Source organism: Spinacia oleracea, chromosome 5 (assembly GCF_020520425.1).
Source record: "Spinacia oleracea cultivar Varoflay chromosome 5, BTI_SOV_V1, whole genome shotgun sequence".
Taxonomy (NCBI): domain Eukaryota; kingdom Viridiplantae; phylum Streptophyta; class Magnoliopsida; order Caryophyllales; family Amaranthaceae; genus Spinacia; species Spinacia oleracea.
Window position 1 is genome coordinate 95,278,357 of NC_079491.1, and position 7,980 is coordinate 95,286,336.

A 7,980-nucleotide genomic window follows, 5' to 3' on the forward strand; every position below is an offset into this window, starting at 1 on the left:
ATTGATTACGTTTAATTAATATAAATTTAGTGTATTATTCTATATACTTTTTATGGTTTTGAATGAATTGTAGGTTATATATATTTTTCATATTTACGACAAACTATATTTATTTTATAGTCACATTAACGTTGAAATATTTTGTCGTTGGACGATAATTAAAATTATTGTGTCCATTTGATTCTCTTTTTACGTCAAGTTTGTTGGTCGCGATTTTGCTGTTTGTTCGACGTCATTGAACACATAATAACGACGAACAACCTTTTTGTCGTTAATAAATAACGACGAACAATAAATTTGTCGTGTAAAATTCACGACGAACGTTGACGTTACTACTAATAACGTCGGAAGCTATTACGACAAAACTCACGACGAACTTTGTTCCTCGTTAAAGGTTTTAACGACGACTTTTGAGACTTATAACGACGAAAAAGTTTGTCGTTATAAACCCTTTTTCTAGTAGTGTATAGAACATCAAACAATAGAATATCAATAGCCACTTGAAAGTTCTTTGAATATTCTTTTCTCCTTGAAGCACTTGTAAAGTCTTCTAAGAGATGTCTATTCTTAAAAGCCACTTCTAAAGTCCTTAAAGAATACGTGTTCGGATTTTCTAAAGAACTTCGAAAAGCCTCCGGAATGTCCGTTTATGTTTGTTGTTCGCCTCGAAGACCTTCGAGGTCTATTTTCTCCCACTTGTCATTTTGGAAACGAATCTCCAAAAGGACATTATTTCTAGCAAACAAACATTATGTTCTCAAAATTTTGTGGTAGAAACAATACCTTTCTGTCTCATTTGAATAAATCACAATGAAACATATATCTATATTTGGGCTTTAGTTTGTCGAATAACAAACACTAAGCTCCCACTGAGTTTAGCAACTCTTTAGATATATATTATAGAAAAGATATTCTGAAATTACTTTTTAATAGCTTTGACGAATTTGGTTTAGTTTGGTGGTAGTTGAGCATTTTGTTTAGAAATTATAGGAAAATTCTTTATGATTCATCATTGATCGAATCAAGTACCAATTGACTTCGATCATTCCAATTTAGATATACCATATCTTATGGAGCTCGATCGTGAAATTACAACACACAATCATTGATGATCATTCTTGACTTAAGTAATATAATCATCAACATGATCTAACCTAGATCTTTATGATTTCTTGCCAAGTGGACGTTTTTATACTTTTCTATGAATCTTTGAACTAGCCAAACAGATTCAAACTTATATCACATTGAGTAAATAAACCAATATTCACTCAAATCTAGGTGAAATAATAAAGTCATAAAATCTTTCTTTAGCTTTGAACTCTATTGTCTAGGTGTTCTAACAATAGTTCATATAGTTTGTTACTTTCAACAAGTAAGACTAGCTTGTCTTGAATGATCTAGAAATCAATCAACTTTCAAAAGACCATCAAAACAGAGCTTTAGAATGTTAACTTGTTGATATGGTCTAAGCAACAATGCTAAAGGGTTAGTGGAACTCAAATCAAGGGATTGATTTGAACCTAGTAAAGTTCTTGTTAAAGAGTTGTTTGTTTTAATCAAGCATATTGACTCAACCCTTAAATGACCATTTCATTCAAATAAACAAACAAACATTGTTTTTGTTTTTCTTGAATGTGAGTCTTCTGTGTTTGAAAACAGAAATTTAGGTATGCTGATTATGGAACAAAATAGCCATTAAGTTCCAGCCTTGAAAGGACTTAAAAAAAACTAGAATACCCTACAACTAATGTATCATTGCCATGCTTCATTTCACACTTGTAGGGCATTAGTGTAACCTAGCTTCCATTGTTTGAGTTATTACCGAAGTAAGAACCTCAAGCGGTATATGATACCAAGGAAGTTTTATTGCTAGGTCACTTTTCTTTAAACATAAACTTATAGGTAGAAACGGAATTGTAGGTTCCTTCCACTTGTTCCTTGTTTTTCCTATTTCTTGTACCCTTTCTTATAGTCTTAAGAATTGAATTATTTAGTGTTGACTTTTATACTTTGTTAGACATGTTTAATGTTACTCCAACAAGGTTCTTACCATTTAATTTATGTTGAATATTTTGTTTCAACTAGATGATCTTACCAGAAGCTTCTAAAGTTCTCTAAGCATCGACCTATTCGAATGTCTAGTGACTAGACTCATTCGAGAATTAAATGGACAAAGATATTAGGTTGTTAACCATTGGTAAAGCTGAGCGTTTAAACTCAATGCTTTATGATCTCAAAACTACATTGTATTTTGAATTCACAAGCACCAATCGGTTTGCCATTCGACTTAGATACTCGAAAACAACCATAAAAGTCGCTAAAAGAAACGTACATTTTAAATTGCTCATTTTCTCTCATTTCTGTGAATCGTTCTTGGATTCACTATCAATCGAGGAAATTTACTGTTACCTTTCTAAAAGGATTTACTGCAGTGCAAGATATTTAATTATAAACAATAATTAAAACATACATTGAAGCATGCAAAGTCTGAACATTTATCATGAGTAATATAATAACTTGAAAATTAAAGCAATCATGCAATTTAAACAAGTTATTGGCATTTTATTCGAATTTATTGTTCCGGTAGGTGTGAATAAAATGATTCCAAGATCCTTAAATCATTGAAGAATTAAGCACAATATGTATTTAGACTCAATTCTAAAATATTTTAGGTAAGCAAATCTTTTGCTAATAGTCTAGAAACTACTCTTGGTTGATAGGCACGTCTAAGAACATTATTAGGAAAACCTATCCCATTTGCCACGACATAAAAGGACTCCTTACTTATATCGTTGAGTTTCACCAAAACTAACATGTACTCACAATTATTTGTGTACCTTACCCCTTTAGGATCAATAAGTAACACCTCGCTATGGCGGAAAACTATTACTAAGATTGATGTAAAGGTTATCCAAGTAAGTGTTATTTTGGCATGGCATCTTTTAACTCAATTTTTAAAGTTTGGAACTTAAGGCTCTTACTATGTTGGTTAGATTTTAAGTGAACTAAAATCCTTAATCATGCAACATAATCAAGCCATAATCTCATGCATAATTAAGACATATTTAAAACAATAAATAACTTAAAACATGCATAAGATATATAAATGTGATCTAGTATGGCCCGACTTCGTCTTGAAACTTCAACTTCAAACTCCGTCTTGAAAATGGATTGGAAACTTCGTCTTGAATTTCACCATGGGAGGCGCCATGTTCTTCAAATAGGATAAGCTATAATTTTAAACTAATTACAATTATTTGATGGTACGCAGACCATATTTAAAGCAATAAAATTTGGTACTTTAGACCAATATTACATTCAAATTAATGGTACGCAGACCATATTTACTATCCTATTTGGGTCATACTAGTCACTTTCCATAACCTACAAAACAGTACATTTACAATATACCATTCACCCATTCATTTATCAATGAATGGCCCACATAGCTGGTTAGTAGAACATATTATGCATCACATAAATATTTGCAGCAATTAATCAAGGCTTCCAATAATCTACCAATTATTCAATCCTTATTAATTCTAATCGAGTTGTTTTAACCTTAAAGGAATGTAGACCTAATCAAGAGTTTATGACTAAAACGATCCCACTTAAACCAAGAAATTTACATGCTTTACTAATTTTAAACATAAAATTGCATTTCCTAGTCTAACCGGAAACATACAAATTTAATTAAAATTTAAAGCTCATATAAATTATTATTTGAATCCTTTAATTTATTTTCAATTTATTAATTTAATTAATTTAAATTTAATCAAAATTTTAATTTTAGTAAAATAATTAGTATAAATAAAATTTATAATAATTAAATTATTTAAAATTAAATTCCGAGAAAAAATTAAATTACGAATTTTAAAATTAATTAAAATCGTTTTTCCAACTGAAAATCAAAATTAAATTCAAAGCGTATCAATCGGGTCAAGACGAGGCCATGGGCTTGCGCCTAAGCCCCGTCGAGTCCACGAGGCAGTATCGCCCCTCACGAGTGATCACACAGCAAGGCACGAGAGCAGCCACGCGCAAACGCAGCAAGCCAAGCAAGCCATGCTTGCGCGCAGCAGCTTGCTCGTTGTGTCATAACGCAGCAGCTGGCTTGGCGAGGCAGCGCTCGCTGTGGGCGAGGCAGTGCTCGCTGCAGCGAGGCATCCCTCACTGCCCGCGCATAGCCTGCCTTGCTCGCTTGTGCCTTGCCTCTTGCCCATCCGCCCATGCCTCATCGCAGCACTCGACGCAAGGCAGGGCTACTGCCTTGTGCTCGCGTGCCACTCGCTTGCTCGCCGCATACGTACCGCATGGGCGACGAGCTCCCTTGCTCGTCGTCGCATGCCCGCATTATACAACACCCCTTAAGGTAACACTTAGCGTCCATTGCTTTGTGTGTGCAATATTCATGAGCGGATTACATAAAAATCAAAACTTTTAAATTTAAATTTATAGACGAATTAATAACTATATTAATTTCATGAATTTAGGGCGAAAAATCGAAAATTTATTATTCAAACTAATTTCCGATCAAGTTTATTTTCATGGATTCAAATCTAGGTCATAAAATTTAAAAATTTACCAAATTTAACAAATTTTATGGTGGTTTTTAATCATGGATACCTAATTAAATTTTCAATTAATTATGAAAAATAAATCAAATTCTAAATTATTCGAATTTCAACAAATTAATTACAATTACAAATTAGGTTGTATAATTAACAGACTTAGGCATTAAATTTGTTAAACATATACAGCAGGTCAATCATAGATTCAAGATTTACAAACAAGAATCGCAAATATTTAATTTAACATCTTAAAAATTACAAATTTTGCGTTCGAAAAACTAAAACCTCCGAAAAGTTATAGTTAGGCTTCGAATTTGGGAATTCTGGATCCGGCATCAAATCATTGATTTTAGTCAAAATTTTAAAACGCCGTTTACATGCGAAATTCATTATAAAATTATACGATTCCGACCATTATAGACTAAACTGCCAAAAATTCTGCGAACATATAATTAAGTAATCGCACGAATTTGCAATTAGTTATAAAAACCGAAATTAATCACCCCTTTAATTCATTGCAAATTTATAAAAATTAACCATGTTAACTATAATTTATTATGGAATTAATTAGAGGCTCGTGATACCACTGTTAGGTTATGATACATATAAAGCATATATATTTCATGCGGAAAAACCATAAAGACAGGAATCCAAATTAATTGCCACATAACAATTAGCATAATTTAGGATGCATACATTTGTAGCATGCCCTCCCAAGCTGCTCCCGAACCGAACAAGAACAAGTTTAGGACTCCAAGTGTAGTCCCTCCGTAGATATTCCACAACACGTTCGGATCCGCCTTAGATTTAATTAACTAGAATTCAACCTAAGGTTTTAAGTTTATTCGAATATAATTGTGACAAATTATTATCATAGTTTTAACCTTAAAACTATATGAATACTTGAATTGGAGTGTTTATAAATTGTGAATGCCATCACCTATTTATAGGGTTGGAATAATGGAATTAGAAGTCTACTAGGTTTCAATTAATCTAATCTTATTAGAATTAGACATTAATTAAAACTAATAAGTTATTGTTTAATTAAACAACTAACTCTAGTAACTTTAGGTAAATTAATCTTTATCTAATCCTAATTGCTTAAGGATTCGATGCATGCAAAAACTCAACGCACACACGCACGCACAGCCCACAAAGGGCGTTGCGCGCGCGCGCGCGGGGAGCAGGCTCGGCCCACAGCGCTGCTCGCAGCCCAATGCTTGGGCGCGCCAGTTGCCTTGCACGCTGGGCCTGGCCTTGCGTGTTGCTTGGTTGGGCCTGCGTACCTTGGCTTGCTGTTGTGTTGCCTTGCGCGCATGGGCTTGCTAGGCACAGGCCTGGCTTCATGTTGGGCCTTGCGTCTAGCAAGCTCGTCCGATGATTATTTCGTACAACGCGCTTCCGATTAATTTTCCGATTCCGGAATTCATTTCCGATTCGAACAATATTTAATATTTCCGATTCCGGAATTAATTTCCATTTCGAACAAATATTTAATATTTCCGATTCCGGAAATATTTTCCGATTCCGATAATATTTCCGATTCCGACAATATTTCCGTTTCCGACAATATTTCCGATTCCGGCAATATTCCCATTTCCAATAATATTTTCCGATACGTACCATGTTTCCGTTTCCGGAAACATCTACCACTTGGATAATATTTATATTTCCAATACGATCCATATTTCCGTTTCCGGCAATATCATCGTTTCCGGAGTATTCATAATTTGTCTTTTGACGATTTCAGCTCCCACTGGAACCGAGATCCGTTAATTCCGAATATCCATAAATGGAGTATTTAATTCCTTTAAATACTTGATCCGTTCACGTACTATTTGTGTGACCCTACGGGTTCAGTCAAGAGTAAGCTGTGGATTAATATTATTAATTCCACTTGAACTGAAGCGGCCTCTAGCTAGGCATACAGTTCACTTGATCTCACTGAATTATTAACTTGTATAATTAATTAATATTGAACCGCATTTATTAGATTTAGCATTGAATGCATACTTGGACCAAGGGCATTATTTCTTTCAGTATGTCCGGTTGTAATTCATTAGATTGTAGCCTCGTATTTCTGTTTATCGTTATATAGCAACAGCTAGACCTTGGATGGTTTTTTACTCAAAAAAAAAAGATTTAGTTAAAGTGAATCCACATAGCAAGATCGACAATTTGGTCCAAAATTCCAGAATTTTCGCAAACTCTACAAAAGTGGTTCAAAGGAGCAAACTTCTGAATTTTTTGGCTTCGCATTCATCAAACTTATGTCAAGGCAAGCCCCTTCAATTCGTTTCCTGTTTTGGGTGTTGGTTATTTGAGAATTTTGTTGTAATTAGGATTAGGGTTTTCAAAAAATCATGAATTTTGCATGATCCGGGTTTAGTTGATTTTAGGGTGTGAATGGTAGTACATTGTATGTGGTTGTGTATTGTTGTTCTTCTTATGCTTAAGTTCATCAATTTGTGCCCATTTTTTTGTTCATTGTTTGTATAGGATGGGTGCAATTTCGTTGTTATGCCATTACAATGATCATAGTTTTGATGTGAGGATTTTTGATGTTGATGAAAGTAACTTCTTGGTTTTGATTGATGTTATGTTTGATGATTCTCTTAAGTAAGATGTTCTGATTCCCGAGTTGTTTAGATTGTTTTACGTACATTTTACCACGAAGAGGAGAGTAGAATTGCTTAATGATATATGTTGGTTTGATGGGCACATGGGGTTTATTTGCCCGTAAGGATACTATGAAAATATGGATAGAGAAGGCAAATAAAGTAAATACATCTATGCAATTTAGGTGTGTTGTTAAGAAAATGAAGGATATGATTAAAAAGGAAGCTGCAAACCTAAGGAGGAAAACTGAGAAGTTTGGGAGGGAGACGGAAGAAGAAAGAAGAAGATTAGAAAGAGAAGCTGAGATTCAAAGGGAATTAGAGGAGCAATTGAGAAACACAATTGTCGTTGTGGCTCCTGTTTTTTGTGTTGATGATCTAAGTGTGGAGTACGTAAGGGTATATACTTCACAAGTTGCGGATGTCTTCTCCCTGGGAGGTTCCCAACCACCAACTACTCAAACACAAGAGCCCTCACCACAACATCCCTCACCAAATCAGCCACAACCCTCACCTCAGCAGCCAAAACCCGAGCAGCGTGCACTGCCACAACAACCACAGCCTGAGTAGCCACAACAAACACTTACACAACCAGATCAGCCACAACAACCACCACAACAGCTGCAACAACCATCCACAACAACAACCACATGAGCCACACCAACTTATGAAGTCTAAACATGTCGCAATATCTAGACCCTATGCAAGTAATACAATTTAGTCCACTTGACTAAATCCTATGACACGATAATAAAGATAGTAGACAAGAGGTAAGTAAGGGGTCGAACTCT